The sequence below is a fragment of the Desmodus rotundus genome, chromosome 1 (assembly GCF_022682495.2).
Source record: "Desmodus rotundus isolate HL8 chromosome 1, HLdesRot8A.1, whole genome shotgun sequence".
Lineage (NCBI taxonomy): Eukaryota > Metazoa > Chordata > Mammalia > Chiroptera > Phyllostomidae > Desmodus > Desmodus rotundus.
The window spans coordinates 141,628,159-141,653,563 of NC_071387.1; the positions used below are offsets into that span (position 1 = coordinate 141,628,159).

The window sequence follows — 25,405 nt, forward strand, 5'->3', positions numbered from 1 at the left end:
CTTTCTCACCTGTCTCCAGTTCCTGTGCCAGTTTTACCAATTCATCTTTTCTAATTTGAATTCCAAGTGCTCACATGTCCACCTCTTTTTTTCACAGCTAAGCCGTAAACAAAAGCTTTGATACTGGAAACCTACAAACAAATGTCTGTATTTCCAGATTCTTCTGATCTATTCTACTCAGCACATGGCACCACTGCTATTTCCTCATACCTAAAATCTTTCACATGACTGGGGGGCCCTTCATTGTCTGGGCTCCACCTACATCTCCAGCCTTACCTCATGCCACTTGCATGCACCATCCTTTTTCTTCTTTTGATATCCCCTAACCTGACATACTCTTTTTGCCTTAGAGCCTTTGAACATTGTCACCTTTTCAGGAATGTTTTTACTGCACACTAGCCAATAGCTGCTCAGCAGCTTCCTCTAGTCTCCGTTCCAATAAGTTTCCCTTGTTGGACCCTGTACTTTTCTTTCATCATGGTCTCAGTGTTTATTTATTTATGAATGAATGAATACTCCAACTTGTTTCTCCAAATAAAGGAAAGAGCATTTGCAAAGGATCAGGGAAGAAAAGGATGGTGGCTTGTTTATGACACAGGGAGGAATCCAGTGTAACTGAGGCAGAGGGACGAGAGGTAGGTAGTACAGCACTAAATGAGGGCGACGATGTGGGTGACCCCATAGTGTGAAACAACCTTATAAGTCCATGGTAAGAAGGTTGGATTAACCTTGTAATAATGGAAGACAGTAAAGAGTTTTACACAGAGTAGTGATATGATCAGACTTACATTTGTAGATCATTCTGGGTAAAAGGTAAAAAAAAAATGAACTGAGGGCATAAGCATGATTACAAACTTGGAGGTTCTTGTAGGTAGCTTGGACTAGATACATGGCTGTGAGGGTGGAGAAGGATAGATAGATAACAGAAATTTCCTGCCATAAAGTGATAGGCTTTATCCACTAATTGGAAGTAGGAGTGAGGGTGCAGGGTATCAAGCATGAGTCACAAATTTCTTCCTTAAGCAGATGAATAGGTGGTAATGCCCTGCTCTGAGAAAGGGAGTATGGAAGGGGAGCAGAAGGGATGATGCCAATGAGTTTCATTTTTTAATAGATTGTGTTTAGGAATCCTCTGGAGAAGCTGAGTAAATATATCAGTAGGCAAGTGGATCTACTGGGTTGTGTTTGCAAATTTGGGAATATTCAGTGCATAAAAAACATTCGAAGTTGTGATGTGGCCTAGAAATGTAGAAAGGGTGTAAAACGAGAAGAAGAGATTGCCTAGGACATTGTCATTGCCTGTGTTGCCCAAAAACAATCTTTCTGCCAAGACTTATGCCTTCAAAACATTTAAAGGCTTATTCAAACTCACATTTTCCATGAGGCCTTCCCAGATTCGTATTGCCTTTATCCTGTCATTCTAATAACATTCATTACCCTTGAAAAAAGTGATCATTGGCCACACATATATGTTTATGGGACTCTCCTCACGCCAGTATTATGTTGCAAGCTTTCAGAATACAATCTTCTTGTTTCTTCTTTCATTAAATGTTTACACTATTCAATTGATATTCTTGACAAGCCAACTCTATACCTGCTAGTAATAAATACCTATTTGGGTTTTGTAAATTTTAAGTTTCCTATTGACACAGAGCAATTTTAGTAATTTACATAAATATTTTTGTTTTGGCCAAGTTATATATGTAACTAAAGAAAATATAATCATATAATTTAGTCAAAAAGAGCGGGTTGGAATCATAGATAACCAACACATTGACCAAAGAAGAACATTAAGGCAAACATGCAATAAGAACATAAAGCCAGCCAACGTCTTCCAGTAAGATTTCCAATTCCATTCCATTGAATGGTTAAGTGCTTAGAATTGTCATTTATAGCCCTGTTTGTGATCCTACATAATGAGTCTACCCAGAGTTCCCTGTTCATTTTGGCTTTCCTAAGAACTGACAGCTGTCGAAAAGCATTACTGACAAAGAAAGGTTGAGCACCCGTATGAGCTCCAGGCTGTCCTCTAGAGCACACTGCCAGAGCACATCACGGAAGCAGTGCCTGCTGGTGGCTTGGCAGAGAGTGGGCTCTGGGGCTGATGATGGCAGTCCACCAGGCCAGTCTTCCACTGAAGCTATTAAGTTCCAATTTATTTTATTAGACTTCCCCTTAGCTGGGTGGTTGGAGTTAGCGCAAGGAAGCATGGGTACCTCTAAAAGTTTTTGATCAGATTTCCACATCCTCCAACATCATGTTAATTAATGATCTTTCTGAATGACACACAGAAGGTTTCATTATTCATTGAATGATTTAGAGAATGAAACTAACCTAAACTGAGTGCATAAATACGTGCTAGGCAAGGCACTATGTGTTTGGGGGGTTTTGAACACCAGGATAATTTTTCATCAGTATACTAAGATGAAGGAAGTGAAATTCAAAGAAGTTGGTTAACCTGCTCAAGTCTCACAGTTAGTAAGTAGCAAAGTGAGAATTTGACTGCAGATCACAATTTTTCTTTAAAGTGAGATGTTCCATGCTGCCAAGGTGAGGTTATTGCTCCAGTCATTAGAAAAATATACTGGTTAAAAGAACTTCAGTGGCTGGAAGGGTAAAAGGCTCTCCCACTCGCATCTTGGAGTTAGCCGGCATTGATGGGTGCCCACACAGGCCACGTGAGGGTCTGTGACAGCCCACATTACACCGGAGGCATAATTTCTATAAGCTCCTTCCGCTGTATAGAAACAGATGGTGTTATAAACAAATATATATAAAGCTAATCAGTAAATAGCTGATAGCTACTGAATAAAACTGTGTAGTCAGCCCAGATCATTGAATCAGTTTTCAATTTTCCATCTGTTTCAAGTGAGTCATGTCCTACAGGTTTGGGGTCGACCTTTTGTGTGCGCACAGTAAGCAATTTCATGTCCTAGGCTGTCTTTAATTCAAGAGGGATGTCCTCAAAATATCTTTACCTATTAGAAGTTCTACTATTAGGGCTTCATGCCCAGATACTTTTTCAAAACAAAATGTCTCCTGAGACAAACTATTACATAAATTTCTAAGCAATTAAAATGAATGGGCTTTTCAAGTCACTTCCCATGACTGATAGAAGGGACATAGCAGCATCTACCATGTGGATTAGGGCATTTTAATTAAGAATACAGAACAGTTAGGCCCATATCTGACTGTTACTTCCTACTGCCTACTGGTGCTGTGGATTTTGTAGGTTACTTTATTTTTGTGAGTCTCCATTTCTTACTTGTATTATTAGCAAAAATACTAACCTTATATTATTGTAAGTAATAAATAGTGAAAAATTTTGTTTAGTTACAACTTATTGCTATATCTATTTAAACTTCCCCTAATGCACAGTGAAAAGTGGGGCCCATTTAATAATGATAATTGATGCAATTATTTCAGGGAAGAAGGAAAAAAATCCATAAAAGTAGGAATCACTGATATAAAAAGGCAATGAAAAATGCAAATCTGCCCTTATCTCAGCAAATAAGTGGTAATCTGTGTGTTTGTTAGGTGATGATGATGAGTATTACAATACAGTGGTCTATATTCTGAATTAGCGATATTAAGATTTTACACGCATAATTTTTTAAATGATATAAACATACTTATGCTAAAAGGTAGCTGCAAAATTCAAAATGCGAGTCTTCAGGCCCAGATTCTTCATAAATGTATTAATTTCCTAGGGACTTTGTAATGAAGTACCACAAACCAAATGATTTAAAACAACAGAAATTTGTTCTCTCACAGTTCTGGAGGCCAGAAGTCCATCATGAAGGTATCAGCTGGGCCGCTCCCCCTTCAGAGGCCCTGCAGGGAAACCCTCCCTGTCTCTTTGAGCTTCTGGTGGCTGTCATCATTTCCTATGGCTGTATCACTCCAGTCCCTGCCTCCATTTTCATGAGGTCTTCTCTTCTGTGTGTTCATGTTTTCTCCCCCTCAGGCTTGTATGAGGACACTTGTCATTGGATGTAGGGCCCACCCAGATAAACGGGAATGATCTCATCTTGAGATTCTTAATTACATCTGCAATGGCCCTTTATCCAAATACTCACATTCACAGGTTCTGGGAATTAGGATGTGGACATACGTCTCTAAGGATCATCATTCAACCCACAGTACCGATCATAAGTTATATCCTAATCTTGTAATTTGAGTAATAATGATGTTATAAAATGTAGCGGCTCTTACCAATTAAGTCTATATCCATTCTTTCACCTGTTCAATGCTAACCAAGTGCTCTCTTCGTGAAGACCGTGTTTTAGGCAATGGGTGGGGAGCCAAGCAGCCATGACCCATGCTGCCTTCGTGGAGTTACAGATCAGTCTGACAGACATTCAGTAAGCAACTGAAGACACACGTACACACAACAAGTCGTGGCCACTCATGTCGGCAAATGAACATGGCACTACACAAAGGGGAGCTTTAGGTACAGTATCAGGGAAGGCTGCACTTAATGGGAAATTTAAGATAGGACTTTGGAATATGAAGGACCCAGACACTCAAAGAATTAGGGGGCCAGGGACCTCATAGAACAAACAACTTATCACAGGCCTTGAAGTAGTTAGGAGTGAGGTAGTTTCCAGGAACTAAAACAGACCATAATGGTGGACGTGAGTGAATGAGTATAGGGGGAAAGGCAAGAGATGTGTTCAGAGGGGTGTACAGGGACCAGAGCATGCATGATCCTATAGGTAATGGTATGAATTCAACTTTTATTCTTAGAGAAATAAGAAACTTTTGAAGACTCTTTAAGTAGAAACTTAGATTTTTAAAGCTGACTCTGCCTGCTAGGTGTAGAATAGATTGGATGGGGCAAGAGTGGAAACAGTGCAGCATCCATCCAGACTAGAGGCAGTGGCAGCCTGGGCAAGGGCGGCTGCCATGGATAAGAGGCGGTAGATTGATGCAACATTTAGAAAATGAAATACACAGAACTTGGTGAAAGATTTGATAAGAAGAAGACTATTAATTCCAGGTATCTGCCTTGTACAACTGGTTAGATGCTGGAAGTAAGATAGGAACAGCAGCAAAAGGCATAGATTAGGGAGTAAAGAGTCATTTATTTAGCAATTAGTACACACATGCATTTAGTGCAATGGTTAATTTTATATAATGGCTAGGTCATGGTGCCCAGATATTTGGTCAATACCAGTCTAGATGTAGCTATGCAGGTATTTTATGAGATGAGATTAACACTTAACTCAGTTGACTTTGAACAAAGCAGATTACCCTCCATAATGTAAGTGGATATCATCTAATCAGCCGAAGGCCTTAAGAGAAAGAGACTGAGATTCCTGAGGAAGAGGAAATTCTGCCTCCAGACTGTCTTTATACTCAACCTGCAGCATCAATTCTTCCCCAGGTCTCCAGGGTGTCAAACTGCCCTGCAAATAATGGACTAGCCAGATGCCACAGTCACAGGAACCAATCACTTAAAATATAGACTTAAAATACCTTCTAGATAGAAGATAGAAAGGTAGGTAGGTAAGATAGATAGATAGATAGATAGATAGATAGATAGATAGATAGATAGATAGATAGATGATAGAAGATAGAGGATAGATAGAATATCTATCTAGAGAAACCCCAAAATACATTTAATAATGATATAATTTTATAAGAGAAAATATATTTGTATATATGCATGTAAACAATACTTTTAGAATTTATGCCAAAAACTAGGATTTTGAAAGCTTTATGACTAGAGTACCTGAGAGATATGCAAAACAAGATGTCTAGTAGGGAACTAGGTATGCAAGTCTCAGAAGACATGTCTGAGCTGGGGCTATATAGATGTGATTTACCATGGGAATGGATGAGACAGTGAGAAACTTCCGGAAATTGTTCCAATTGTTTTGTATATCTCATTTTATTTAAAGCTTATAGCAACTCTGTAAAGTAGGCATCATAATCCCCAATTTACAGAAGAGGGATTGAGACTCAGAAGTTAATTATTTTGCCTGAAATCACACAGCTAAAGTTTAAAGCAGGGAATGACTGACTCCAAAACCCGTAATTGTTGTGATATTACTTTATTTTTCTTTAGTTTCAGATTATTTTATCAGGAGTTTTAAACTGTTTTAATGTTGTAAATAAAAGATGACAAATAAGTAAAACAGAAAACCTTTTTGGGAATTAATTTTTTTTAACACATACAAATCGCCTAAACTATTTTAATGCCATTTGGCACAGTAATTCCACTTTTAAAATCCACTCTACGGAAATAGAGGGAAAGATAAAGATGCTTTGCACAGAAATGGTCATTACCAGATTGCTAATAATCTGGAATAACCTAAATATTCCAAAGTATGTGTATAGTTAAATAATTATGTATGCACCTAGTATCCATTATATAATCATTAAAAAAACAAGTTCAAAAATATTTTACATTTGAAAATGCTTTAACTATGTTAGCTAAAAATATGTAAACATACACATACCCCTAGTAATAATATGTTTTAAAATATATATTTGTATATGTGCATATAAAGAGGATTTGTAGAAAATATACCAAACAGTAAGAGTGCTTAATTCTATGTTATAAGAGTGTGGGTAATTTTTATGTTCTTCTTGATATTTTAAGTACTTTCCAGATCTTTCTACAATAAATATATATTACTTTATTCTCTGAAAAAAGACACTTTGTTTTATTTTTAATAAACACTGAATTTCAAAATCCAGGGCAAAAATTGTAACAGCTTCTATTCTCTAACAAACTAAGCCATTGAATATATTAACTCCAGATAGCATGGATTTATATTTTTATTAAAGTTTTTAATAAGTTTAAAAATACTGATCTTCTAGAGAATTTTAAGAATTAATGTTTGTATTGAGCTTTAGGATCACTGGATAAAAGGTGCTACATAAATGCAAAGTATTATTATTAAGTGTTATTAAAGTAAATGGAAGGCAAAGCATTTAATAAAAATTGCCCGTTGACGGAAATCTGAGGTCCGTATATGGTCCCATAGTGCTTAGATCACACTTACCTGTGAAGGTACCAACATTAACACAAACATATTTCTGCTGTGGTCTGGAATCTGCAATGAATATGTACTAGGTAGCTTCTGTTTTTAATTACATACCATATTTCACAGTAGATATTGAAATTATAGTCCACAAAATTTTATATCACTTTAGTAGGTGCCAAAATTAGAAAAATGGAAAAAAACTTTTTTAATTTCATAGAACTCACACAGCTGAAGCTTCATTTGGTAACAGTAATATTAAGGACATATTGATGACAATGGAATTTTTAAATCTCAAGCCACCATCAAACGTTTCAGGTGTACAATCTTATTTGCAGTCAGTTCCTAATTATTTACATTAAGTGAGAAATAGAACATCTGTCAATCAGGTTCTCAGATCTTCTGACCTACAGTAATCAAGAGATTAGTAAGATGCACGTAAGGAGAAAAGGGAGGGTATCCACAGAAACTATCTATGTAAATAATAGGGAGGATCAGGAAGGAAGAGGCGAAAAGCCTGGTTGCAGATGAAAGGGGAATTTAGAACTTCAGATGTGGCATATTCAATAACAGCTTCAGAGTAGATGAAGAACTGGAGAATTTAGGAAGGACTTTTTAGAAACCTAATCAAGGAATTCTCTTCAAAGTGCTATAAAGGAAGTAAATAAACATTGGAATTCTTTTTTAATTCTATTTGTGGGCCGGACACTTTTTAAAAAATATTCTCTGTGGAAATTGTGCTACCTGGTTCTCCAAGATTCATTTGTGTTACAAATGAATGTAATTGGCTAAAAAACATGATTTATAAGTATAATCACCCTAGTCAAATGTATCTATTAAAGCTCCTTTCCCTGTTATTATACAAGTCAAAGGAATATAGTTCCATGTTTTAAGAGCCCTAGTATCTGTTTACAAACCGTAGTTGCCAAACTGAATTATTAGAATTAGTCAGCCTTGGGAAAATATAGATGACGTTAAGCAGGCATTTTTCACATCATGTGAACTATCCTTTAAGATGTAAAAACTTTCAATAATGCATATTTTTTCTTTGATGTTTTTCAATTCCCTAAACTGAAGTTAACATTTTTTAAAAATTAATAAAACAATGTAAATTATATATAAGCCCGAAGACAATTTCAAACAGCAGCAAATTAAGTATCTTAAGACATGATGAGGTTAAGAGAGAAATTTAAATGTTAGTATGCATTAGACTCACCTGGACAGTTTATTTCAAATGTAGATTTCAGGATTTAGTACAACTGTGAAGATTCTGATTTACAAGGTTTGACATGGAATTCAGTCATCTAGCCAAAAATGTTTCAGAAGCAGAAGATTCAATAATTAAAATTTGAAAACACTGAATTGAAGTTTAAATTTAAATAATTGGAGACTATTTGGGGTGCACAAAGCTATATATGATATTTTCAGCAGTGCTTTATACACATAATATCCTAAAAGATTATTAATTGCAAGCTAGTACAAAATTCACATGCACAATTTCAGAACCACATAAAATTTCCATGCAAATTTTGATCAGCTCATTATTAAACTTTGCTCGGCATTTTTAACTTCAGAAACCAATGTCCATGTGAATGGTTTTTATAGCATATTTATTATGGTAAATTATTGGCAACATGTTAAGTAATAAAACTGAGGTTATGGAAAAAAGTCATTATTTACATTAGAAAACTTGAAACTCATTTACCTCTGCCTTCTCAACCTTTTCTCACTGGTTTTGACCATGTGCATGAGGCAAGGAGAAATTTACATAATTATTCTGTGACTCTGAGTAACGGACCATTGAGTGTGAATAAGAAAACCCCAGATTTTCCTTGACAACATTTTTTTCTTCTAAATTGTCTGGGTAATTTCCTCGGCTTTCCAATTCACATCATCTAAGGACAAACAACCATTATATTTATCACTGACTGGACCTGTGTGTTTCAGAAAAATAATATCAGAATCATAAAGTTCTATCAGAAAACTGACCACAACTTATCTACATAGGCATCAGAGTAGTTCAAGTGGAATTTTAAAATTCATATCTCAAAGCATTTAATACATATTTTTTTTTAAAAAAAGCATTGCATAGGTTAATGGGTCCAAATGTTTGGTCATGTTTCAATTGAAAAACATTAACACCAACCTCTGAGCAACTCCCAGACTGGAATCTGGTCCTATTCACTGCTCTATCTCAGTGCCTAGAATAGTTCTGACACACAGTGGGAGTTTAATATGTATTTGTAAGATCATATGCTATGCTGGTAAATTTCTGTAGATCGTCAAAGATCATGTACTCTTTGGGGGGTCAAGTAGATTCATTCTTCTGTGTGCAGGGGGATGCCCATCAGGGATCTGTGAACGAAAGGTGGCAAATCATGTCAAGATGTTGTGTAATGTTTGCAGTCACAAAAGCAGTTCAAAGTATGATTTACTTGTCATTTTGCTTTCATTGCACAGGTAATCGAGAGCCGGTTCATGGCAATTTGAAGTCTTTGCCAAAGCATCACAGTAAACACTCAGCAATATCACAAACAAATCTATGAAGCATTAGGCCCTTTGTGGGTTACTCACAGAGGATATATATGAGTTCTATGTTCTGTTGACTTAGTCTACATATAACCTCCCCAACATTCTAGAACATTTCTCTCTTGCTCCTAAGGTCAGACATTGCATAAAGCCATGGAAGCCAAACACCTCATTACCTTCTAATATGCTCCTTAAGGAAGATGTGAGTCAGATCATGGATGAGCTTAGAAAGAGATAAGGTGAGTTCCAGATGTTGTGAATCAGTCAGAACTGATTCAGCATCTCTCCTGAGCATGGAATCAGTAATAGGGAAGAAAATGGCAGGTGATAAAACATAATGGGAAGCAGGGGAATTTTCCAAATCTGATATTCAAAATGTGTTTTTATCATTTGAATGTAATGGTGTAAACTCCCAACACATCAAACACCTGGATTAAATAGAGTACACAAATATAGAGCAAAACAAAATATAAGTTATTTGCAATTTACCATTTTTGCATTATCCTCGTCCAAGTTCCCCTCTATTAGCATAAATAATTCAAACTTTCAAAAATAATTTGTGCCCTGGTATTTAATTGGAAAATAATTGGCTACATTATGCAATGTTTAAAAATTGAGCTATGCTTGAAATTTAATTGTACTTCTGTGGATATATATTTGGAAGAACACTGTTGGATTCAAGTTACTCTTCTATGTTTGTTAGTAATCGTGTTAATTTAGTAGGATGTTTAGATAGACTTCTAAGCACAGACTTGATCAAATGGTCACATTTGAGCTTCCTGTGAAGATTTCTATCAATAAAGTTTTATTTTTCTCTTTAAAAAATAATATTGGAAACTCCATTGAAATGGTACTATTAAGTTATTCATTGACAACTCTCTGCCACAATCCAAACAAACAAAAATGAGTCCTGACTGGTGTGGTTCAGTGGGTTGGGCATTGTCCTGCAAATCGAAACATCACTGTTTCAATTCCTGATCAGAATACATGCCTGGCTTGCTGGCTGGGTCCCTGATGGGGGACGTGCGAGCAGCAACTGGTTGATGATTCTCTCACATATCAATGAGCTGAGTTCAAAATAAGGCAATCACCTCAATGAACTAGAAGCACAAAGAAGTCAGTGGGGCAGAAGTGGCAGTGTGTTGGACTGTCTTTCTTGAAACAGGTAGGGGCAATCAGGAATATACCTGCAGACTAAAGTATGTGGAGGCTGACGCCTGTCTCTTTTCTTGAAAACAGGGCCAATATAGGTCTCTATGCCCATGAAAAGAAGCCCCAAAAAGCTGCAATTAAATATTTTCTGAGGTTATAGTTTATATAAAATGTCATGTCTGTTATGGGCTGAATGTTTTCTCCCAAAATTCACATGCTGAAGGCCTAACCCACAGTACCTCAGAACGTGTTTGGAGATGGGGTCTTTAAAGAAGGAATTAAGGTTAAATGAGATCATTGGAGTTGGTCCTAATCCAACTTGACTGCTGTATTTATGAGAAGAGATATGGACACACACACACACTCACTGTGGGAAGAGCATGTGAAGACATGTGGAGAAGATGGCCATGGAGAAGCCAAGAGGAGAAGCCTTCAGGAGTAACTAAACCAGCTGACACATAGATCTTGGACTTCTAGCCCACAAAACCAAAAGGCAACTCTTTGCCTCACATGGTCTTCCTTCATGTACATCTGTGTCCCAATCTCCTCTTCTTATAAGGACACCAGTCATATTGGTTTAGGGCCCACCCTTATGACATTAATTACCTCTTCAAAGGCTCTTTTTCCAATTACAATCACTTTCTGAGGTACTGAGGCCTTCAACTTACGAATTCTGGGGCTACCCAATCCAGCCCATAATACCATGTTTATCTTCAAATGTAAGAACTGTCCAAAGCCAGGACCCAGCAGTGACAATGGAGCTTTCTTGTTGTGACAGCAGCAAAGAAGAGCTGCAGAAGGCAGACAAGAGTGGGGAGGGGACTGTGGAGGCCTGACTTCATGAGTACATCAAAGCCCCTTTGGAGGAGCCCTAACTCACAAACTTGATTAAGCTGCCCCTTAGAAAAATTTGGGAAGTTACTAGGAAACATGAATTCCTGTTAATGTAAACAAATGGAAGCTCAAATTGAACACCAAAAAAATAAATAACTAAATAAAAGACTTTTGTCCCACGGTGGGAAAGTGAAGCATGACAATCATCATCTCAAAATGTGAATACAACTTTCATTGCTAACGGAGAAAAAAATGAGAGATGAGAAAGCTGAGAGGGCAACTAAGAAGCATGGGGTTCAAAAGCTATGGCCCTACTACTTCCGGGACACCACTTAGCTAATTTGTGCTGCAGATTCTGCTAGTGTTTAAGGGTAATTTAGCATGCAAAAGGAATGTTGAAACCAGATACATTGTGGTAGTGAAATTTCTATATCATATTTTTTAAAATACCATATAACTTTAAGAATGTAAAAATAAATATAAGCAAAAGGGACATGGAAAAGTTCTGTATATGGCCTTAGTTCTTAGACAAATTTAACTGCAGGGTGTCCACCATTGCTCACAGAGCTGTTCCCCTCATAACTAATCAATATATTTAGGTCGAAAGTACAAATGCAGCCAGTGAAGAGGAGGCTGAAACTTTTATTCATTTGTTTATTCAGGAAACACTAATGAGTATACAGTAAATGAGAGAGATGAGGTGTTGGTTCTCACAGTATTTCTATTTATGGTAAATAAGAATAATCTAAGGAGGGCTTAATAGAGGACTATTTACAAAATGATGTGCAAAGTGAAGAGAAACTATAAGCAATAATGCAGTACTCTGGGTCCAGTAATATACAGCTGTGACCATCATAAGTCTGAAGGGGCAGGGAAAAGGGAAGATACTGGAGGTGGGAACAGAAGAAGTCTAGCCAGGCATCCTACCTCTATAGTCCCTCACGTGAGTCCAGTGCACAGAAGTACTCATTCCCTTTTACACGCACCATATTGGACTCCACTTCAATTAATAACCTTTCCAAATATTTGATGTTTTATAGCAATGAACTTCACTCTCAAAGAATTTGGACACTCATAAATGAGATCAACATTTACAAATTTCAAAGCATTTCAAACACTTCTGAAGGGTCTCTTATGAAAGGTTGGGAGTTCTTTCTGGCAGGAATTGGTGATAATAACAGCTTAGTCAGGGGTGGCTCCCACAGCCTGTGCCTGGGTAAGAAGACTTCAAAAACCTAGATTATGAGTTGAAATTTAGGCTTCCACTAGAAAAGAAAGCCTATAAAAATTATCAAGGCCAGTAAAATGAACCAATATAAACTTTTGTGTCGTTGTTCCAAGTATCCAAAGCAAACATGCCAGCGTCAACCTCCCCTCACTACCGCCTTTCTTCTTGTTGCCCCAACATTAACTGTCCTTGTTTTGAGCCAATTACTGAAAATTTTTAGAATATCCACTTATTCCCTTTGTATATTTTAAATATCTTGAATACCCTTTAATCCAAAAGTCTCAAAGTATTTTATAAACATTAATTTTCCAAACAAATATGTGAGGTTAAAACATAATTATCCCTTTTTTCCCAATTGCCTAAATATAAGAAACACAAAAATGATAAGAAACCTCAGTCTCGGTCTCAGAGCAAGTATATTGCACAATGGGATTCAATTTGCCTAGCTGCTAGCAATCTCTGCAGTTCTTATACCACTGGAAAGAATATGTCATTCTTTTATTTTTCATTACCCTACCCCAGTCATTGAGGGGCCTTCTAAGGAAACTAGTGATTATGGAGCACATAATACTCGTATGTGTCAGGCACTGTGCTTTAAATCAGTGACTCTCAGACGGAACTGCACATTGAGAGCACCTGGGGAGCTTTAAAATATCTTGCTGCCCTCTCTGCACCCTATGCCAATTAAATCAGGAACCTTCGGAGGATGGCCCAGAATACCAGATTGTTTTTTAACTTCCCACGTGGTTACAATGTGCAGTCAAATTTAAGAACCAGTGTTTTAAATTCTTAGCATTTAAAGTGTACTAAGCATACCAATAGCATCAGCATCATCTGGGAGCTTCTTGGACATGCAGAATTTCATGTGCCACCCCAGGCCTCATGGAACAATCAATGTTCACTTTAATAAGATCCCAAGTGGTTAACAGGCACATTGCAATTTGTAAAAAAAAAAAAAATGCTTTAAATAATTGAATAAGCAAATGAGGTTGGTAACACTATCCCTATTTTTTAAATAAAAAAACATGTTCAGAAAGGTCATGTAGAGCAGGTCCTTGAATGATGTTGTTTCATTCAACATCATTTTGTTATAATGTTGATAGAATTAAAAATTGATTCCCAGCTGGGGCTGTCAGGATGAAGTTTACACCTTCTCCCCATATGTGCGTGTTTTCTCCAGGTGCTCCATTTCCTCCCACATCCCAGAGATGTGCAGGTGAGATCCTAAATTGTCCAAGTCTGAGTTAGTGTGGGTGGGTGTGAGTGGCCCTGCGTGGAAGGGCGTCTTGTCCAGGGTGTGTTGTGCCTCGTGCCTTGAGCTGTTGGGATAGGCTTTAGCCTCCGGCAACCCTGAACTGGAAGAAGCAGGTTGGAAAATAATTATCTTACTTGTTTCTATTAGTCTCTCTTAAATATATATAACACATTTGTTCCCTGCTTAATATTAGAATTGTTTTATGTCTTTATTTACAAGTTTGGTGATACTTTTGTGACCAGAAATAATCTGTAGGAACTGAACTTCTACTTATATCAATTAGCATGGGTAAAATTGGTTTTGTTATAAGTCATTAAGCTTAAAGTCATAGTTGCCAAGAATCTATTGATGACCTTAAGTGAAGACAGGGCTTATTGACTTAAAAGTTCATGATTTTTTGACCGCGCCACTTTCAAACTCGAGAGTAGAGTCACAGACTCTTTTGAAAAGCTCATGAAAGTTTTGAAATCTCACCCAAGAATTAATACAAATATATATATATGCATATATATATATTTGCACTTTGAAGGGTTTATCACCCCAGAAGCCTTCCAGGGAACCTGCAGGTCCAGGATTCTGAATCCCGCCGCTGCCTTTCATTCCCCTCCACCCATGTCTCCATGATTTGTGCAGCATGAATACTTGATTTCTGTTCAATTTAAGAGGAAATGTATAAAAAGAATAAGCTTTATCTTACACAGATGCACACACACAAAGCATTTCCTCTAAACAGCCCAGATACTCTGGGAATTTTACAACCCGAAGTCCTTTCAGAAGGCACATTGACAAAAGGTAACATTACACGTGGGCTCTTCTACACACCTGTTAGCAGTTGAACCTAATTGTTCAGCAGCTGGTACTGATTTGGGATTCTTTCACTATATCTCATTATTCCTTTTCCATGATTTTTTTTCTGTTTTGGATCTGCTTCTGGGATTTCTGCACAATGTATATATTTTTAAAGCTAAAAGGACATACTTTGAAAGGACTCTGAAGAGAGACATAAAAGTTACTTTTTTTGTATTTTTTTTAATTTTTATTGTTAAAAGTTACTTCTTTATATACCATTTTGTAGGTGAATTTATTTGAATTGACAGTGGTGATTATTAGGTATGGAAAAATCTAAGGGCAAGCAAAGATTTTAACTTGTTGGCTATCCTTCATTTTCTTAGGTCTCTTTCTAAACTTGAAGTAGTGTGGCTAAATTCATAAACATCTGATTTGCAGATATTTGTGTATTAGAATGCCAAGGAATATTGTCATGGGTAGAGAAAGATAATTTTCCTCATCAGAACCCTCTGAAGCCGAAGTTCATGTGCACAATGATTGCATCATTGAAGCAAGATGACCTTGATGGAACATTTCAGTTAATAAACCATTTCAAAAGAAATATGAGGGAGATGGTAAAGGCAGGAGACTTTAAATGTATAGAATAAAAAAAAAACAGTTGCATACAAAAAAATACAAAAAGAAATTTGAGATGATCACATAAAAGAGTGTATTTGTAAGTCTAATGTGGCTTTCCTTGAGTATGCATATGTAGCAGCAAGACCAGGGACTGTCTTTGAAACCAACATGCCATTTGGCATTGGACTATTAGAGGCAAAACACAGACCAAAGTGTTAAACAATCATGAATCACATCTTAATAAATAAAATAAACACAGAAATCTTCAATTATATTTAAAATAATACATAGAAAAAGAAGATAAACTATACATTAATTTTATCTATAAAAAAACTATTCTTAAAAGCACATAAATAATGAACTTCCTTCTTTAAAAAAACTGGAAAACATAGTATATTCCCCTAATTATGCTGGCTTGGAAACATATTAATTCTTTGTAACCACATGGTACAACAGAATGCATATTTGAAGTAAATACTTGAAAACATAAATGTGGCACTGGAATTAAGTAAAAATTAGGCTTACGTTCATCTAAATGAATTTTCATATTTAGGACCACAGAGACCTACTAATAATGCCATTTCATCAAGCAGGACCTGCAAGGAGAATTATAAAGTAAGACATTCATGAAAAAAATTTTTTTAAAGGTTTTACTTATTTTTAGAGAGAGGGGAAGGGAGAGAGAAAGAGAGGGAGAGAAACATCAATGTGTGGTTGCCTCTCATGTGGCTCCCACTGGGGACCTGGCCCACAACCCAGGCATGTGCCCTGACTGGGAATCGAACTGGTGACCTTTTGGTGCACAGCCTGTGCTTAATCCACTGAGCTACACCAGCCAGGGCTCATGAAAAAAAAATTTGACATGATTTAGATTTATTAAATCATCCAATGGCAAAGTTCACTTAGATATTTAGTGTTGAAATGAAAGAGAAGTTACAACAGATACCACAGAAATACAAAGGATTGTAAGAAATTACTATGAACAACTATATAACCAGAAATTGGACAACCTGGGCAAAATGGAAAATTTTCCAGAAAAATATAGTCTTCCAAAAAGGAATCAAGAATAAGCAGAAAGCCTGAATAGGCTGATAACAACTAGTGAAACTGAAGTAATAATCAAAAAACTCCCAGCACACAAAAGCCCTGGACTGAATGGCTTCACAGTTGAATTTGACCAAACATTTAAGGAAGAACTAACTCCTATCCTTCTCAAATTATTCCAAAAAATACAAGAAAAGGGAAGACTCCCAAACTCTTTTTATGAGGCCAGTATCATCCTAATTCTAAAACCAGGTAAAGATACAACAAAAAAATAAAACTACAGACCAATATGTCTGATGAACACAGATGTTAAAATGTTCAACAAAATATTGGCAATCCATATTCAGCAATACACTAAAATGATCATACACCATGATCAAGTGGGACTCATCCTAGGGATGCAAGGATGGTAAAATATTTATAAATCAATAAATGCAATACACCACATAAACAAAATGAAGGTCAAAAATCACATGATCATATCAACAGATGCTGAAAAAGTATTTCATAAAATCCAGAACTCATTTGTGATGAAAACACTCAGCCAAGTAGGAATCAAGGGAGCATACCTCAAATAATAAAGGCCATATAAGAGAAACCCACAGCCAACATCATACTCAAGAGGCAAAAATTAAAATATTTCCCCTTAAGATCAGGAAAAAGACAAGGGTGTCCACTTTCACCACTTTTATTCAAAATAGTATTGGAAGTTCTAGTCGTGGTGATCAGATAAGAAAAAGAAATAAAAGGCATCCAAATTGGAGAGGAGGAAGTAAAACTGTCACTATTTGCAGATGACACGTTAGTGTACATAGAAAACCCTGTAGTCCCCAACAAAAACAAAAATGCTCAACATAATAAGTGAATTTGTCAAAACCACAGGATACAAAGTCAATATTCAGAAATCAAAAGCATTTTTGTACATAACGAAATATCAGAAAGAGAAACTAGGGGGAACATCCCGTTTACTATGGCAACAAGAAAAATTAAGTATCTACGAATAAATTTAACCAAGGAGGTAAAAGCCCTGTACTTGGAAAACTATAGAACACTGAAGAATGAAATTAAGGAAGACACAAATAAATGGAAGCACATACTGTGTTCATGGATTGGAAGAATTAACATCATTAAAATGTCCAAAGCAATATATACATTCAAAGCAATTCTTATTAAAATACCAATGGCATATTTCACAGATCTAGAACAAATATTTCAAAAATTTATATGGAACCAAAAGAGACCCTAAATAGCCTCAGCAATCTTGAGAAAGAAGAACAAAGTAGGAGGCATCACAATGCCTGATATCAAACTATATTACAAGGCCACAGTAATCAAAACAGTCTGGGACTGGCATAAGAACAGACACATAGATCAATGGAACAGAATAGAGAACCTAGAAATAAACTCATGTCTCTATGGTCAATTAATATTTGACAAAAGAGGCATGAGCATACAATGGGGTAAAAATAGCCTATTTAATAAATGGTGTTGGGAGAACTGGACTGGTAAATGCAAGAAAATGAAACTAGACCACTAACTTATACCATATACCAGAATAAACTCAAAATGGATAAAAGACTTAAATATGAGTTGCAACACCATAAAAAGTCCTAGAGAAAAACATAGGCAGGAAAATCTCAGATATTCCACACAGCAATATTTTAACTAATATGTTCTCTAGAGCAAGGGACATAAAGGAAAGAATAAACAAATGGGACTACAGCAATTTAAAATCCTCTGCATGGCTAAACAAAGCATCAGAAAAATCAAAAGGGAACCAACCATATGGGAAAATATATTTGCCAATCATACCTAGGACAAGGGTTTTCTCCAAAATATATAATGAACTCACACAACTCCACACCAGGAAGACAAACAATCCAATTAACAAATGGGCAAAGGACCTGAACAGACACTTCTCCAAGGAGGACATACAGAGGGCCCACAGACATATGAAAGGATGCTCAGCATCACTAGTCATCAGAGAGATGCAAATTAAAATCACAATGAGATACCACTTCACACCAATCAGAATGGCCACTATAAACGAAACAACAAACAACAAGTGCTGGAGAGGTTGTGGAGAAAAGGGACCCCTAGTGCACTGTTGGTGGGAATGCAGACTGGTGCAGCCACTGTGGAAAACAGTGTGGTATTTCCTCAAAAAACTGCCTTTTGACTGAGCAATTCTGCTGCTGAGAATATACCCTAAGAATCCCAAATCAAAAGAACTTATGCACCCCTGTCTAAACATACAACCAAGTATGTTTACAATAGCATAGCAGCACTATTTACAATACCCAGGTGCTATTTACAATAGCCAAGTGCTGGAAATAGCCTAAGTGCCCATTAGTAAATGACTAGATCAAAAAACTTCGGTACATTCCATTTACTCGATGGAATACTACACACAGAAAGAAAGAAGTCCTACCTTTTACAACAGTATGGATGGAACTGGAAAATATTATACTAAGTAAAATAAGCCAGTCAGTGAAAGACAAATACCATATAATCTCACCTATAGGAGGAATCTAGTGAACAAAATTAACTAATGAACAAAATAGAACCACAGGCATGGAATCATGGAACAGACTGACAGTGACCAGAGGGGAGGGAGAAGGAGGATAATGGTAGAAAGAAGGGGAAGATACTAGTCAAAGAATCTGTATGAATGACACATGGACATGGACATGGACAACAGTGCGGGAATTGACTGGTAGCAGGTGGTTGGGATGGGTAGGGGAGGGCGAAGGGGGAAAAATTAGGACAACTGTAATAGGATAATGAAAAATGATTTAAAAAAAGACATCCAGTGCTGTGATCACATACTCATATAGCGTGGACTCAAATTCATTCCTACCTGCGTAGAAGTCTCTCTCCCCCTTCAGAATCTACTGAAATGTTGATTAATCATTCTGCCACGATACATTTTTCCAGTTTCTCCATGCTTGAGCTCTTCTCCAGTATGATTTTTTAATCTCCTCACTCTTCACCAAATGACTGGTGCTCCTCTGAACCCAGCAGATGGTCTTACAAGTACTATTCAGGCTGTTGATAAAGACTGTGGGTCAATGCCATTGAAAGGTGTTGGGAAATATTTTAACCATCTGCCTTTCAATCTGTAATTGGTTGTATACATTTCTTCCTCAACAGTAAGAGCAGATGAGTCACTAGAGGCTGTACATTCAACTCAGATCAGAATATTCCCTCTGTAGATGATAGTTGGCTTTTGTCATCATGTCAACATATACATCATGTTCTTCTGCACACATATTTAAAACACACAGTCTGTGTTCATTATAACAGATAATTTGCATGAATATTTATAACTGCAAGATGAATAGTTAGAATCACATTAATTTGCATCACTAATGTAGGAGTTAGGTTTGAATTTACCTATTAGTGTTCTTATAAATCTCAATAATAGGTGTAATAGAGGTCCCCTTAGCAATGTGCCCTCAAGTAATTCTGTAACCATAGCAAAAGAAAGCATTAAAGTGTCTTGAGATGATTTTCCTTAAACATAGTGTTTCTCTGCCTTGCCAGATATTTATTACAACACTGTGTTTTATGTTTTTACCTTTGTTAATGCAGAATTAGCAATGATATTGGCTTCAGAAGGGCATTATTGTGTCAAAAGAATGCCCAAGTGATGAAGAAAGAATGTATTTACTCACTCTTATTAAGGTGAGTAGCATATTTATAATAACTTATCAAAATAAATGCATGCTGACCTAAAGGTTGTGATATTCAGTAGAATTAGATAAATATTAACATCTAGTCCACAGTCTAAGTTGTATTTCTGAATGACACTTGAGCTGTTGCTAGTGTGAAGGAGCATATATTTTGGAAGACTGAATGAAAACAGAAGGTCGATACCTCAACTATAAATTTGAATCTATACTCCCTTCATTCATAAGATTTACCACATTCTCCTCTCAAATCAAGCATTTGGGTGCTGATGAGCCTGACCCCAACAAAGAGGCAGCAAAGTGGTGGAAAAAGTCTGAGCCAGACTAGATTCTAGTCTGGCCTCTGTCACCATTTAGCCCTATGACCTTGGACAGGGACCTTAGCATTTGTGCCATTCTGTTTCCTTGGTGTAAAACCATGCTTGTAGGACCAGAGGATCTCGTTTGTCCCTTCCAGCTGGGTCCTTCAAAGTATCAGCAGCTTTGTAAAGGCTTAAGAGAAAAGAACTAGGGAGCAGCCATTCTGTTCCCCTTCTTACCTGGTTACTCACTGTGTTGTGGTAAAGCTCATATGAGACAAGATTTGTTAGAATTTTTGGAAATGTAAGGAGTGCGAAGCAATGCAAGACAAGGAGAGATGAAGGCAGAGGGGACATTCCACAGTTAATTATCTCTTGACCCCAGTCTTTGTGCCCTGCCCCTTCTAACTGGGTCTATAATCTCTATCTTATTTATCTTTCATTTATTGACCCACACTCAGAGTCTCGGCGTCAACCCAAAGGAGGACACCTTTTTAACATTATAAAATTTCAAGGGGCAGCACATGATATTTGTAATTTCTCAACCTATTGGTTGAGAAAATATATTTAATCAACACTTAACAAATGTTCTTTGAGTACCCAGGGACTTAATGAAGTGTAAAAACAGATTCATGGAGCTTACACTGTGGTAGGGAAAGACATATAATAAAATAATCACACAGGCAAAAGTAAAGGACAAAATGATAAGGAGACAATGAATTTCATAACTTTTGTTTTATTAATCAGAACACTTCCTACATGCATTTGAAAATAGCATATATATGCACAAGCATATCATTTATTCAGACTATGTTTGGTATATTGTTGCAGGTCCTTTGCAATATAACTTCTGCCCCCAGGTTAGGAATTTCTACATTGTTGTGACTACTGTGTCCAATCTAGAATTTAAGCTGATTGAGGATAACAATCTTACATATTAATTAAATATCTACCAAATAAATGTATTGAAATACACTGCTTGCTGCTACCTCAGACAAACACCATGTTAATTTTTCACTCTATTATCTTCACAATGGTAAATGCTGACCAGAGGCAGGGGATAGTGGGGCTGAAAAAAGTGGTCTACACTGGTCAAGCTAACAGAATCTCCACCATTTTGCATCTGTCCTCTCTGAGATCTGTGCCCTCCACCAGGTAAGGGGACACAGCTGTGGAAGAAATACTCCAGTTTCAACTACCTCAGCCTAGAACTGTATGACCACGTAATGTGGTTATCCCATGGCCTCTGTCTTCCCAGCCACATCAGCCTGTGTCTCTGACACCCAGCATGGTTCCCACACAATGTATTCTTATTGAATGAACCAATGGAATGTGAAAAACTAAGCTCTTGGAATCCAGCATTACAAAGGGATCTTTAGTCCTTTCTCCCATGACACAACAGACTCTAAAAAAAAAAAAAAAAACATTTAGTATCAGCCACCACCTAGAAACATCGCAAACAGGACTGCAGACCTCGCATCAGATGTCTGTGAAGTGTTCCCAGGACTCTGGGAAAAGGAGATGACCGGTGGCCATCCAGGCCTGCTACCCCACTGTGATCATCAGGCTGAGTCTCCCTAATGAAATTCGGTCCTGTTCTCGGTTCTCGAAGGGATAGGAGAAGCCTGCTCTTTGTCAGCAACACTGAGTCTATCAGCTGCCATTTCAAAGGAACAGTAACGGAAGTCCTTCAAACAGAGTAAAATATGCATATGGGCACCCAACACACACAAAAGAAGGAAATATTAATTTTACAAAGTAAAATTTCTGTTACTGGCCAAAATTCTGGAGCCTTGTAATAAAGCTGCCTTATATTTCCAAAGGTCTTTGAGATTTCAAAGCATTTTTGTATTAGTGATCTTATTTGATTGTCAAAATAACACCACGCAGTAGCAGCTTTTATCGGAGGGGTGAGGATAGTATTCATAGGGTTAGCCAGCCTTCCCAGTGTCACACGGCAATGAGGAGATGGAACTAGCGAGAGCACATATGCTTCTGACTTTGAACTAGTGCTCTTTCAACATCACATCATGATTGTTATCTTCAAATCGATGAAGATCCTTTTGACCCTGGGATGTGGTTTGGGCACAATCGCTTCCACCTTTGTGATTACTGTCAAACTTGGTTATTGTCTCCAATGCTTGCTATTTAAAATGACCACAGATGGCTAAATCTGAAGGGGAGCAGTTAATAAAAAGGCTGCTGAGAAAAGACCTCTATCTTTTTTAATTCCCTCCAATGAAGTCAAGAACAGTTTCAAACAGTGCACAGCTATCCAGTCCTTTCAAGCTATAATACTAAGCTACCTATAAATTAAACAAATAAATAATCTGTTTATTTGTTTTCAGGGAGAATTGACATTATAACCATTTTCTTCTAAAACCTAAATTTTCCCAGCCTCTTATCCACCATGTAGCTTGTTCTGAGAATGCCCTAATTCCCAATATATTTTTTCACAAACACCAAAACTTACCTATTTCTTTGTATACCAAAACATTTATATAAAATTCAAGAAATTCATAACTCAGCATGATAAATAGATGGCATTCCTTTCCTCCCTAAAATGACATTCTGTACATTATAGGAATACAAATTTCTTTATTTTTACTTCTTCAGTTCTTAGGAAAAGGACACAGAATTTATAAATGGTTAACAATAATTAATCATACTTAGTTTGCATTTGTATCGGGCTGATTATGTGTGTTAGTTATGCACCAGCATAGTGCCATGTTTAGATAGGTGTTCAATAAATATTTGGTGAATGATTGATGCGATGCTCTGTGAGTACACATTGTCTTTGTCCTGCTGTATGACGTCCAGTAGAGAATACAAAAAGAGAATTATAAAGCATAGAGGAGAGAATTAGGCCTTTGAAGACAAAGATTCTAGTCATTAGCACTATATAATGAAATGACTTAGGGCAAGCTGCTTGACTCACTAGGCCTTTAGATTTCTTGATAACAGAATAGGAGTACAAATAAGAATTTAGATGGTCTCTAAGGTTACTTCTAGTGCTAGTATTTTCTAATTGCAGATTGAAAAACTGTCAGCCAGAGCAACATATCACTGTCACCAGAAACTAAATACGGAATGAAGGGGATCCCAGAAAAAGGTCTTAGCTTCCTAAGTTTAAATGTGCCTCCTGGTATGGGGTGGGGTGGGGGGGTTGCTGGGAAGCACTGTCAAGAGTCTGAATGAAGACAATAGAACTTCCCATAGTCTGAAAGAGATGGCTTTTAGCAAATTACCATCCACTACAGGGCTCCATAAAAGAATTGCAGTGGAGGAAGCTACACATAGGCTCCAAGGACAGAGGAAGGGTGCTGAAGAAAGCTGAAGTTCCTTTTTCTTTTCTCTTTGACAAAGTAGATAAGGGAAAAGAAAAATCTATGGCACACTGTTCAGAAGTCCCAGAACTCAGGAAATGACTAAGTCCCTAAGAGTACAAATAGAAGAAAATGTGGGAAAATGGAAATCATGGAAAGAGCACCCAATATAAGGCTCTTAATTTTTAAAAAAACTGGCAGCTCAAATGAGAGTTTCAACCAGACACCAAAAAGCTAGATCTGGGATCCAAATAAGAAAGAACTGTGCTCTTACAAAGGCCACAAAGGAGCTGAAGCAGGTATGTCAGCCTTAGAGGAGAGGATGGAAAGATATTGCTAATAGGACCCCTAACTACGAGGGGCAACACCTTGAAGTTCAGAGAGTAAGTGATAACCATCTGGAAAAAGGTTATCACTTTATCTGCTTCAGCCTATGATCCTGACAGTCTAGAATTTTCTCCCACTGTCCTACAGCACTTGAAACAACCATGCAACTCTGTGTGTGTAAGAATTCTGTGGGCAGGAGCACCACGTGAGCAGAGAAGAATGTGACTCCAAAATATGATCTTAAAAGGAGAGATACTTTTTCTTCCTCCACCTCCCATTACAGCCCTTCTCCTTCCTTTGTTCCCTCAGGAACAACAGAGAAAATTAAATGATATATAGGCTACAGACCACTTAGCCCTGCCAAGGTATCCCTCAGCTGTGTTTCTGGGGTGGGTGTCTCAACAGCTCATAAAGCTGCCCATTCAGAAAAGCATGGATCCCACCCAAACACCCACTATGCAACTGTTATTTATAAGGCTATTTTTCGGGGGATACAAAAGAAGAGCGAGGCCAGGGTTGGAGAAAGACCTCAAGATGGCTGGGCAAAAACATGCTCTGAAAACCATTGACTGGGTAGCTTTTGGGGAGATAATACCTTGAAACCAGAAGGCCATTGCTAACTCCCTGAAATCCTATAATGAGACCCTCACCTCCCGGTTGGCTACTGAAGCTGAGAATCCACCTGCTATTGACTGGGCTTACTGCAAGACCAATATAGCAAAGGCTGGCTTGGTAGACGACTTGGAAAAGAAGTTTAATGCCCTAAAGATTCCTGCGCCAGAGGATAAACATAGTGTCCTGGAGGATACTGAGGAATAAGATGTGAAAAGTTGTGCTGAGTTTTTTTCTCTCTTAAAGGCCAGGATTGAGCAATATGAGAAAGAGCTGGATAAGATAAAGCACATAATTCCATTTGACCAGAAGACCATTGAGAATGTGAATGAAGTCTTCCCAGAAACCAAATTAGACAAAAAGAAGTATCTCTACTGGCCTCACAGGCCATTTGAATATTTATAAACTTGAATCTGAGGGAAGGTTCTGGTCTCCATATTATAAACTCTGGACATAAAAAATAATTTTATGAGGACTTCCAGCCAAGATGGAGGCATAGGTAGACACACTGTGCCTTCTCCCACAACCAAAAGAAGGACAACAACAATTTAAAAACAAAAACAACCACAACTGGCAGAAAATCAAACTGTATGGAAGTCTGACAACCAAGGAGTTAAAGAAGACACATTCATCCAGACTGGTAGGAGGAGTGGAGATGGGCAGCTGGGCAGAGAGGACTTGCGGCAAGGTGGTGGCTGGAGGACC

The 25,405-nt window shown here is 37.3% G+C and overlaps 1 pseudogene; it reads left to right on the top strand.

The window, feature by feature from the left end:
- Positions 1–24,622: 24,622 nt before the first annotated feature.
- On the top strand, positions 24,623–25,105 carry LOC112307133 (ATP synthase subunit d, mitochondrial pseudogene; annotated as a pseudogene).
- Positions 25,106–25,405: the final 300 nt, after the last annotated feature.